This window comes from Scyliorhinus canicula, chromosome 17 (assembly GCF_902713615.1).
Source record: "Scyliorhinus canicula chromosome 17, sScyCan1.1, whole genome shotgun sequence".
Classification (NCBI taxonomy): Eukaryota; Metazoa; Chordata; class Chondrichthyes; order Carcharhiniformes; family Scyliorhinidae; genus Scyliorhinus; species Scyliorhinus canicula.
Window position 1 is genome coordinate 103,540,200 of NC_052162.1, and position 11,101 is coordinate 103,551,300.

Sequence of the window (11,101 nt, forward strand, 5' to 3'; positions counted from 1 at the left end):
AGGAAACCAAAACCCTCCCTCCTGCACCATCCCTGTAGCCACGTGTTCAACTCCTCTCTCTCCTTATTTCTCACTTCGCTAGCACGTGGCACGGGTAACAACCCAGAGATAACAACTCTGTTTGTTCTAGCTCTCAGCTTCCACCCTAGCTCCCTGAATTTCTTTCTCAAATCCCCATCTCTCTTCCTACCTATGTCGTTGGTACCTATGTGGACCACGACTTGGGGCTGCTCCCCCTCCCCCTTAAGGATCCCAAAAACACGATCAGAGACATCACGAACCCTGGCACCTGGGAGGCAACACACCAACCGTGAGTCTCTTCCGTTCCCACAGAACCTCCTGTCTGTTCCTCTAACTATGGAGTCCCCAATGACAAGTGCTCTGTTCCTCTTCTCCCTTCCCTTCTGAGCAACAGGGACAGACTCTGTGCCAGAGACCTGTGCCCTATTGCTTACCCCTGGTAAGTCGTCCCCCGCAACAGTATCCAAAACGGTATACTTGTTATAGAGGGGAACGACCACAGGGGATCCCTGCACTGCCTGCCGGTTCCCTCTCCGTCCCCTGACGGTAACCCATCTACCTTCTTCTTTTACCTGAGGTGTGACTACCTCCCTATAACTCCTCTCAATAACCTCCTCCGCCTCCCGAATGATCCGAAGTTCATCCAGTTCCAGCTCCAGGTCCCTAACGCGGCTCTCGAGGAGCTGGAGTTGGGTGCACTTCCCGCAGATGTAGTCAGCAGGGACATTAGAGGTGACCTTTTCCTCCCACATTCTGCAGGAGGAACATTCAACTGCTCTAGCCTCCATTCCCACTGAACTAACTTCCCCACTACTGAAAAATAAAAATAAAAAACTTGTTAGTTTAGCAATCCAACGGACAGAACTTTTTTTTGGTTAGAGGAGGAGGATGGGTGGGAGACACTACGTAAGTAGTGTTTCGGGTAAAGCTGTCACTCGAGAACAGCCCCTTCACAAACCACCTTCAACTTACGCTGACCGCACTGCACGTATGCAAATCTCCCCGGAACAGCCAATCAGAAGCTCTGCTCTGCTGCCCTCTGCTGGATCACGGACATCTCGCTTTCCCCATGTTCAATTTATATCCGGAAAAATTATCAAATTCCCCAAGGATCCGCATAACTTCCCCCATCCCCTCCAACGGTTCTGAAATATACAAGAGCAGGTTATCTGCGTAAAGCAAGACCGGTGCTCCACACCCCCCGGAACCAGCCCTTCCCAGTTCCTAGAGGCTCTTAACGCCATGGCCAGTGGCTCTATGGCCAGAGCAAACAGTAGCGGGAAGAGGGAACACCCTTGTCTTGTCCCTTGGTGTAGTTTAAAATACCCCGACTGTAGCCGGTTTGTACGCACACTAGCTACTGGTGCCTGATAGAGCAACCGCAGCCAGCTAATGAAGCCTTCACCAAGCCCAAACCTTCCCAGCACCTCCCACAGGTAATCCCACTCCACCAGATCAAAAGCCTTCTCCACATCCATCGCTACCACCACCTCCATCTCCCCTCTTTCTAAGGGCATCATAATAACATTTAAAATCCTTTGAACTTTGGCCGTGAGTTCCCTGCCCTTTACAAATCCCGTCTGGTCTTCCCCTATCACCCCCGGGACAAAATCCTCTATGGTTTTTCACAGTAATTTCATTGAAGCCTACTCGTGACAATAAGCGATTTTCATTTCATTTTCATTTCATCCTTGTGGCCAGTATCTTAGCCAGCAGTTTGGCGTCCACATTCAGTAAAGAAATTGACCTGTATGATCGGCATTGCTCCGGATACTTCTACCGTTTCAGGATCAATGAAATTGAAGCCTGCGACATTGTTGGGGGGGACTCCCTTCTCTCTTGCTTCATTGCATGTCCTCACCAGCAGTGGGCTCAATATCTCTGAAAACCTCTCATAGAATTCCATCGGGTAGCCTTCTGGCCCCAGGGCCTTGCCTGACAGCATGCCCTCCAGCACCTTAATTATTTCCTCAATTAAAATTGGGGCTCCCAGCCCTTCCTCCAGATCCTCACCCACCCTCAACTAACCCAAAAACTGCCTCATGCCCTCCACCCCAGCTGGGCGTTCCGACTCATTTAATTTGGTGTAAAAGTCCTTAAACACCTCATTCACCCCAACTTGGTCCAGGACCATAATCCCACCTCTACTCTTTACTCTCCCTATCTCTCTGGCCACCTCCCTTTTTCTGAGCTGGTGCACAAACATTTTGCTTGCCTTTTCCCTATACTCATAAATCCCCCCCCCCCCCCCCCCCCCTTGCATTCCTCAGCTGTTCCCCTGCTTTCCCTGTAGTCAATAGCCCAAACTCCACCTGTAACCTAGGGGCTTTTCACAGTAACTTCATTTGAAACCTATTTGTGACAATAAGCGATTTTCATTTTTCATTTCATAACCTCCGCCGCTCCCTCAGTAGCTCCGCGTCCGGGGCCTCCGAGTATATCCTGTCCACCTGGAGTATCTCATCAATTAACCTATCCCTCTCAGACCGTTCCACCTTTTCTCTGTGGGCCCGTATCGAGATTAATTCCCCTCTGACCACTGACTTCAACTTTTCCCAAACCATTGCTGCAGAGACCTCCCCCGTTCATTTGTTTCCAGATGGTTTTGGATGGACTTGTTCACCCGCCCACAGATCGCTCTGTCCGCTAACAACCCCACATCCAGCCGCCATAGCTGGCGTTATCCTCTCTCCAAGCTAACCCGTAGATCCACCCAATATGGGGCATGATCCAACACTGCGATTGTCGCGTTCTCGGTATCCACCACCCCCGGTATTAGAGCCCTGCTCAGAACAAATAAAGTCCCCCTTGGCCATGCAAACCTCCAAGGGTCTACTACCCACATCTGTTCCATAAACCCCTTCAATTCTTTTGCCGCACCATCCCTGTCCTGGATTTTGACGGATCCAATTCCCAATCAATGACTGTGTTAAAATCTACCGCCATGATTAAGTTGTGTGACTCTAAGTCTGGGATCTTACCTAACACCCGCCTCATAAATGCTTCATCGTCCCAATTCGGAGTATATACGTTCACGAATACCACGTGCATCCCCTCCAGCATCCCACTCACCATTATGTACTTAACCCCGTGTCTGACATGATTCTCCCAGCCTCGAATGCCACCCGTTTATTGATCAAAATCGCTACCCCCCCAGTCTTTGAGTCCAACCCTGAGTGGAATACCTTGCCAATCCACCTCTTTCTCAATCTAGTCTGGTCTATCGCCTTTAAGTGTGTCTCTTGTAACATTGCCACGTCCGCCTTCAGCTCCCTCAAATGCGCAAACACATTTGCCCTCTTGACCCGCCTATCAACCCTCTAACATTCCATGTAATCAGCCTGGTCGGGGCGGGGCATCCCGGCGCGTGCCCCCCCCCCCATCCCACTGCTGACTAGCCATCACTCTTTTTAGGCCAGCCTCCAGCTCGCGTCCCCGGCCTCCTCAACCACTCGGGCATTCGCCGTCCATGACCTCTCATTTGTCCCCTATTATCAGTTCCTCCGTTGTCAGCAAAGTAGCTCCCCCCCCCCACCTCCCCCACCCCCCCCCCCCCCCCCACCCCCACCCACGCTCCCCCCCCCCCCTCGGTAACAGCACCAGAAACCCAATCCCCCATATCAAGCTCAAGCTTAACACCTGCTCACCCCCCACTGTGCTTCCGTGAGTGGCTGACCAAGCTAACCTGATAGCTCCCGCCCATGGCACCAAACAGTCTGTCTTCCCATTGTTCTCTCTCCTCCCCACACTTGGACATACATATTCAAAGCATTACATTCCCCAGTAAACAAACATCAGAAAAAACAGTGGAAAAACAACCACAGAAAAAAGAACCACAGAACCCACCGCTCCCCCCCACCCCACCCAGTTCCCAGTAAGACAAAGTTAACTTTCGCCATCGAAACAGCCCGTTATTGCACATAACACTACTTATTCAAACCAGCACAAAAGTGATTGCCACCAAATCGCCACTGCAATACTCTCCCCAAGGATTCAGTGTTTTTAGTTTAGGTCTTTTCTCCTTGATGAAAGTCAATACATCGTCTGTTGTTTCGAAGTAAAAATCTCGTTCCTCATATGTGACCCACAGACGGGCTGGGTACAACATTCGAACTGGGAATCCCTAGGGCCCAGCGCTGTGTACCGACCTCTCCGGTCCGCCTCCCGGCCCCCGCAACGGCCCCACGGTCCTCCCGACCCTCGCTCCTCCCGACCCTCGTTCCTGGCTACCCCGACCGGCCCGCAGATGCTGCTGACACTGCCCCCAGCCGCCACGCGGTTCCCACGGGTGCCGCCATCTTGGGCCCCAGACGCCATGTGCGGGCCATGGGCGCCACCATCTTGGGGCCCCGGCTCTACGTGTGGGTCCTGGGCTATCTTGGGACCCCGATTCCACGTGCGGGTCCTGGGTGCCGCCATCTTGGGCCAACACGGAAGGCACTGCCAGCGATTACTCTGCCACCGAGGATGATCTGGAACTCTCACCATGACTTGCTTCCATCACACTCGACCAGTCGCGACCACGTACACATGCCAAGACTACGACAATGATCCAGCTCAACGGACACAAAACGAGATGCCTGCTGGACTCCGGGAGCACGGAAAGTTTTGTTCACCCCGAGACGGTAAAACGCTGCGTGCTCCCCATCCATCCAGTTAAGCATAAGATTGAATTGGCCTCGGGTTCGCACTCCGTCCAAATCACCGGGTGCTGCATAGCGGACCTCACAGTCCAGGGGAGGATTTTCAAAAACTTCAAACTCCTCATTCTCCCCCGTCTATGCGCTCCGGCAGTCTTGGGCCTGGATTTCCAGTGCAACCTGCAGAGCTTGACCTTCCAATTTGGCGGCCCTATTCCCCCCCTTACTGTTTGCAGCCTCGCGTCCCTCAAAGTGAACCCCCCTTCCTTGTTTGCTAATCTCACCCCAGATTGTAAACCTGTCGCCACTAGTTGCAGACAATACAGTGCCCAGGACCGAACCTTAATCGGGTCCGAGGTCCAGAGGCTCCTTAAGGAAGGAGTTATCGAGGGCAGCAACAGTCCCTGGCGAGCCCAAGTGCTGGTAGTTCGAACTGGGGAGAAAAACCGGATGGTCATTGATTACAGTCAGACCATCAACAGGTTTACGCAGCTGGACGCGTATCCTCTCCCCCGTATTTCCCACCTGGTTAACAGGATCGCGAAATACAAAGTCTTTTCCACGGTGGACCTTAAGTCCGCCTACCACCAGCTCCCCATCCGCGTGAGTGACCAAAAGTATACCGCGTTTGACGCAGATGGGCACCTCTACCACTTCCTCAGGGTTCCATTCGGTGTCACAAATGGAGTCTCGGTCTTCCAACGGGAGATGGACCGAATGGTCAACAAGCACGGTTTACGGGCCACCTTCCCGTATCTCGATAACGTCACCATCTGCAGCCACGACCAGCAGGACCATGACATCAACCTCCAAAAATTCCTCCGATCCGCAAAACTCCTTAATTTAACTTACAATAAGGATAAGTGCGTGTTTAGCACCGACCGTCTAGCCATCCTTGTCTACGTAGTGCGTAACGGAGTGATAGGCCCCAATCCTGAACGCATGCGCCCCCTGATGGAACTCCCCAACTCCCTCAAATCCCTCAAACGCGGGGCAGCACGGTGGCCTAGTGGTTAGCACAACCGCCTCATGGCGCTGAGGTCCCAGGTTCGACCCGGCTCTGGGTCACTGTCCGTGTGGAGTTTGCATATTCTCCCCGTGTCTGCGTGGGTTTCGTCCCCACAACCCAAAAATGTGCAGAGTAGGTGGATTGGCCATGCTAAATTGCCCCTTAATTGGAAAAAATAATTGGGTACTCTAAATTTATTTTTTTTTAAATCAAAAAAAAAATCCCTCAAACGCTGCCTGGGCTTCTTCTCATATTACACCCAGTGGGTCCCCAACTACGCCGACAAAGCCCGCCCCCTCATCCAGTCCTCCTTTCCCCTGTCGATGGAGGCCCGCCAGGCCTTTAGCCGCATCAAAGCGGATATCGCAAAGGCCACGATGCATGCTATCGACGAGTCCCTCCCATTCCAGGTCGAGAGCGACGCGTCTGATGTAGCTCTGGCGGCCATCCTGAACCAAGCGGGCAGACTCATGGCCTTCTTCTCACGAACCCTCCAGGCTTCTGAAATCCGCCATTCCTCGGTGGAAAAGGAGGCACAGGCCATAGTCGAAGCTGTGCGATATTGAAGGCACTATCTGGCCGGTAGGAGGTTTACCCTCCTCACAGACCAACGGTCAGTAACTTTCATGTTCGATAATGCACAGAGGGGCAAGATCAAGAACGACAAGATCTTGCGGTTGCGGATCGAGTTGTCCACGTACAACTACGATATCTTGTATCGTCCTGGGAAGCTCAACGAGCCTTCCGATGCCCTATCCCGCGGTACCTGCGCCAACGCGCAGATAGACCGCCTCCGTTCCTTCCACACGGACCTCTGCCATCCGGGGGTCACCCATTTTTACCATTTTATTAAGACCCGCAACCTGCCCTACTCCGTTGAGGAGGTCAGGACCATCACCAGGGACTGCAACGTCTGCGTCGAGTGTAAACCGCACTTCTACCGCCCCGAGCGAGCTCATATGATCAAGGCATCCCGCCCCTTTGAACGTCTCAGTATAGGCTTCAAGGGTCCCCTCCCCTCCAACAACCGTAACAAATATTTCTTGAGTGTTATCGACGAATACTCCCGCTTCCCTTTCGCCATTCCCTGTCCCGACATGACCACAACAACCGTCATAAAGGCCCTCCAATCCATCTTCTCCCTGTTAGGTTACCCCGTGTACATCCACAGCGAACGGGGGTCCTCCTTTATGAGTGACGAACTGCGTCAATTCCTGCTCTGCAGGGGCATAGCCTCTAGCAGGACGACCAGTTATAACCCCCGGGGTAACGGTCAGGTCGAGCGGGAGAATGGCACCATTTGGAAGACCATCCTGCTGGCACTATGGTCCAGAGATCTCCCTATCCCCCGTTGGCAAGAGGTCATCCCCGACACCCTGCATTCAATCCGGTCTCTCCTCTGTACTACCACTAATCAAACACCTCATGAACGTCTCCTTGTTTTCCCTAGGAAGTCGTCCTCAGGATCCCCTCTCCTGACCTGGCTGGCCACCCCCGGGCCCATCTTGCTCTGGAAGCATGTACGGGTGCACAAGTCCGACCCGTTGGTTGAGCGAGTCCAGTTACTCCATGCCAACCCGCAGTATGCGTAAGTGGAGTATCCCGACTGTCGGCAGGATACGGTCTCGCTTCGGGACCTGGCACCCGCCGGCGTGCGGCCTTCTCCCCCTTCATCAACACCTCCCCCCCAACCCCAAATCTCCCCAGCGCCCCCGTGCCCCCACGACCCAGCGCACATGCCCCCTCTCCCCCGATTACAGTGTCTCCACCACCGGCCCGGTGTACGGAGACACATCTACGATCGATGCTCCCGGAGGCAAGGACGACCATCGGCCCGACGTCACCGGCTCCATTGCGATGGTCCTCTAGAACACCACGGGCACCCGACAGGCTGATCGTGTCCATCTAATGGGACCATGGGGCATTTATTTTTGGACTTTGTTGTTATTCTGTTGCACCTTAAGTTAGTAGTAGTAGTATTGTTTTTTTGCCACGAGCCAGTGGGCAGCCCACCTTTCTCGATTTTCGCTGCTCATACCACCAGTCCTCAAACCCCCCCCTCTCTCTTCCACTTACACACCCCCCCCCCGCCTTCTTTCTCCACAAGGGGTGAATGTGGTGGTATGAATGTGAGCACTGCCATTGGTGCAGAGCATGGGTTTCCCATTGGCTCTGGCTGGTCATGTGCCTCTCATCCGATTGGCTGGGACTAGTCATGTGACTGCTCACCAATTGGTCGAGAGGCAAGTAGACCCCGCCTCCGAGGTGGGGTATAAGTACCCAGAGTTCCCGGCGGTCGGCCTTTCTCTGTAGTCGACCACCGGGCTAATAACTAGCTGATTAAAGCCACAGTTTGGATCTTCATCATGTCTCGAGTCCAATTGATGGTACATCACTCTCCACCTTCAACTACGAGATCTTGTATCGCCCCGGCAAGCTCAACTAGCCCCCAGACGCCCTCTCCCGAGGTACACGTGCCAGCGCACAAGTGAACCAGCTCCGTGCCTTGCACGAGAGCCTTTGCCATCCAGGGGTCACTCGCTTGTACCATCTAATCAAAGCCCGCAATCTTCCCTACTCCGTCGAGGAAGTACGGACAGTCACCAGAGACTGCCAGATCTGTGCCGAGTGCAAGCCGCACTTCTACCGGCCAGATCGCGCGCGTCTGGTGAAAGCATTCCGCCCCTTTGAACGCCTCAGCGTGGACTTCAAAGGGCCCCTCCCCTCCACCGACCGCAACACCTACATCCTTAGTGTGGTCGATGAATTTTCTAGGTTCCTTTTCGCCATCCCATGCCCGGATATGACGTCGGCCACCGCCATCAAGGCCCTGGATTCCATTTTTGCCCTGTCGGTTTCCCCGACTACATCCACAGTGACAGGGGATCCTCGTTCATGAGCGATGAGCTGCTCAGCAGAGGTATCGCCTCCAGCAGGACGACCAGCTACAACCCCCGGGGAAACGGGACGGTATGGAGAGCCGTCCAGCTGGCCCTACGGTCCAGGAACCTCCCAGCCGCTCGCTGGCAGCAGGTCCTCCCTGACGCACTCCATTCCATTCGGTTGCTACTGTGCACCGCAACTAACAGTACACCCCATGAATGTGTTTTTGCCTTCCCTCGGAAGTCTGCATCCGGGGTGTCGCTCCCGACGTGGCTCACGACTCCGGGCCCAGTCCTTCTCCGTAGGTATGTCCAGCACCACAAGGCGGAACCCCTGGTGGACAAAGTACGCCACCAGGACATAGTCTCGCTCCGGGACCTGGCTCCCTCAGGTGCCGATCCCATGTCCACGCCCCCTTTTCCCCCCGCGCCACCCTCCTTTTCCCCAGCGCCCCCCCTATTCGTTCCCACCAGGTCCATCCCTTGTCCCCCTGCCCACACTGGAGGACACGGAAGATTTCGGCTCGCTCTCGGAAGATTTGGCTCGCTCTCGGAGTCATCCTGCCAGCAGCCAGCACCAACACCGCCAGCACCTGCACCGACGTCGCCACCACAGTTACGCCGATCACAGCGGAACATTCGACCGCCGATTCGGCTCAACCTGTAACCTGCTAACCGGATGGACTCTTGGTTTTCTTTGTTTGGACTCTCTTGTAAATAGCTCATCCTTTGTATTATAGTTACACATCACCCCCGCCGGACTCATTTTTTTTACAGGGGGTGAATGTGGTGATATAACCACTGTAGTGATGTGTACTTGCAGGAGGGGGATGTATGCCTGTACCTGTAATACAGAGTCCTCCGGTAAGCCCCTGCAGGGAGCTTGTGTATAAATATGCGTGTGAATCACTCAGACCCTAGTCTACAGTTGCAGATGGAGGAATAGCATCGCACAGCAATAAAGCCTCTATTGTATTTGTCTCTCGTCTTTGAGTATAATTGTTAGCGCCACAATAATCAAATCCTCCAATTACATTCTCTGAGTGTTACAAAGGTAAATGATCTCTTCTTGTCCTTCTCGACCTGTCTGCAGCCTTTGACAAGGTTGACCTTGCTCCAACACCTCTCCATTGAATATAGGAATTAAATTGTGAATGTAGTTGAGACAGTGTCAAGATGGTACACAACAAAAAAACCTGTAATGTATAAAATCTGAAATAAAAACAGTAAAAGCCAGAAACCCTCAGCAGGTCTGGAAGAATCTGTGGAGAGAAGAAGAGCATTAATATTTCAGGTCAGTGAGAAATGAAAGGGGTAATGTGGGAAGACAAACAGGAAACATCTGTGAAAGGCTGCAGGGTGGGAGAAATTCACTATCAAAGGTTTCATGGTGCAAGATCAAAGGGAATGGGATAAGTAAAGACACAAAATATGTGCTATATGAGAAGTGAATGACCCGATAGCAATCATCTGAATGCAAATAACAGAAAATAAGAGAGAAACGAGAGAGGAAAAGAAAGACATAAACACAAAAGAAAAAGAGGACAGAGATCATGATGTGGAATTGTGAAGTCAATTTTGATTCATGGAGCCTGTAAAGAGTCCCCATTTCACTTGGTAATAAACTAGCAATTTGACACAGCCCAGGACACCACTCCCTCATGTTGCACAAACCTCTTGGACTGTCCCACACCAGGGCAGGGCAGAGTCAAGCTGTAGGAAGCTGCAAACTGGTAGGTTGAGCTGTGAACTGGGCGGGGTTGGGGATTTGAGTGACTGGGTCTGCGGCTATATTCTCAAATCCTCTCTCATCTTCCTACCTTTACATTAAATTTATTCCCCTAGGTTATTGGCCCCTCTACTCCATTTCAGTTCTTGGACTGATTGTTTTTGCCATCTTTTTAACAGGAAATTAAAGAAGGATTTGCAGATGGGAAATTCAAACAAAATCACATCAAATTTTGACAGAGTCACTCGGTTCATCAGAACCTGGATATTGTCATGCGAGTGTCTCTTTAAGAAAGGTTTTTGTCTTATCACATGGCTTCAGTGATGTCATTGTGTGGGTGGAGCTCGGCTTTGGCTCTGTGAGTTTTTACTTTCGCTTAGAGTTTGGACTGGTTTGAACTCCTCAGGTTGAAAGAAACGTTTCTCTATCTTCATTTTAAAAGCTGTTTCCAGACGCTTGATAGCTTAAACAAGATAATTGCTTTCTGGAAGGAATTCAAACTTGCCGTTTGAAAAAGAGAAAAGAGAATCAATAACAAATCTTATCCAAGTAAGAATGCCGTGTGCAGGGCCACATCTTTGAAAAGGGGTTTCTGGTTTTACTTGGATTTTGTTATTGAATTGGAGCAGTTAAGGTGTATTCATTAAGGGTTATGCATAGATTACTGTAACTGTGTGGGGTCTTTATGTTTGTAGTTGATACAAATTCTTACTGTGTGTGATTATACAAAATGTTAATTAAGTTCTTAGAATAAAGCTTGTTTTTTGATTAAAAGCACCTAAGAATCTGTTGATTCGTGTAAGGTGGTACCCATGTCGAT